A 1725-nucleotide genomic window follows, 5' to 3' on the forward strand; every position below is an offset into this window, starting at 1 on the left:
ATATACATATACATATATATATACATACATATATATGTGTATATATATGTATATATATATATTTATATATATATACATATATATATACATATACATATATATATATACATACATATATATATACATACATATATATATATATGTATATATATATATATGTACATCATTTTGGACACACTTGCCTCATGGTTTCCCTCCGGTCTTGTTTACTCGTCCGGTTCTTCGCCGGTGTCCATCCTGCCGAGCTGGACCCGAGACAGAGGAAGTGTCAGCCTCTTAGCGCTCATTTACAAAGTGTGATGGCTGAATGTGGAGAGAGAGATAAGAGGCAAACATCGCTGGGGTCACATTGATTCCGGTCGACTGGGTTTAAAGAGAAACAGCCTCTGCACCAGCTGCCGAGACAACACTGATGTCCTGCGCCTCTAGAACCTTCTTCTTCTTCTTCTTCTTCTTCTTCTTTCTAGACTTATTACAAGACACGTTTTGTTTTATCTTTCTTTCTTTTCTTTCAAATCTCAGTCACAGGTCTGACAAGTGACAGAGGGGCTTTATCAGAGGGAGGCGTTCCAGTTTGTTTTCAAGGGCCACTTGGAGACTACTAATCTCTACAGAGAGCACCTCAACAAAACCCTACTCCCTACTTATGTCCCTTTTTGTGCACTTTTAGGGGGGTGGGGGGGCACTTATCCTCCTTGATTTCTTACCCCTGCCGTCGTATTGAGCAGATCCATCCTCTCTCACTTCAATTCACAATCTGTATCTGCGCAAGGGCTTTAGTCGTGTCCCTTTCAATCGCGAGTCACTTTGGGATAAAAGCAGCCAAACGACCGAAGGTAAAATGAAACGTCGCGGCTCATTGATTACTCCCCGTGTCCCTGCCCCTGCTCTGGAGATATTAATGTCTGTTCTCCACGGTCTGATTGATTTCTTCGGCGTGAGCTGCAGCCTCCTGACGGCAGCTTTTATCAGGCCGTCCGCGGCCTTTATGATTATGTCAGCTAATGGCCCCACGGTGTACGCCGCTGCTGTTAGCACAGGATACAGCTGACGTGGATGCATTTGCTCTTCTCTCCATTACCAGTTGGCGTGCCATCCAGTCAGCGGCTGTTAAAACTGCCACATGCTTTTAAGTGGGACATTAACGGCTTTACTGGACCTGCCGAAAAAAAGAATAAAAAAAAAAAAAAAAAAATTTTTTTTTCTCTGGTTTGTTACGATCTATTGCTTTAAAAAACAAACCAATCTGATGTTCAATAGAAACCGATCAAAGGTTGTGGAGCAGGTTTTATCGTGTGTTGTTTGTCAAATAATATAATCTGTAAACTGGCAGGTTTATTAGAAAACAACCCTTTTTGTTATTTTTGCTAAGAAATCAGAGGCAAATGGATTCTAATTTCAATGCCTTTTTTTAATGCGTGTCATAATAGGGGGGGGAAGAAATTGTTAAATTGTCATTTTATTTGAATGAGATTAGCTCGTCGTTTAAATGGAGTTCGGTGACGTTTGGAAGCAAAAGCAGTGAATCTGACGACGTGGGAGGGAGCGTTGGGGTGTGTAGCAGTCATAGTAGTGTATATATATACATATACATATATATTTATATATGTATATGTATATATATATATATACATATACATATATATTTATACATGTATATGTATATATATGCATATATATACATATATGTATATATGTATATATATACATATATACATATATATG

This window comes from Cynoglossus semilaevis, chromosome 6 (assembly GCF_000523025.1).
Source record: "Cynoglossus semilaevis isolate Cse_v1.0 chromosome 6, Cse_v1.0, whole genome shotgun sequence".
Lineage (NCBI taxonomy): Eukaryota > Metazoa > Chordata > Actinopteri > Pleuronectiformes > Cynoglossidae > Cynoglossus > Cynoglossus semilaevis.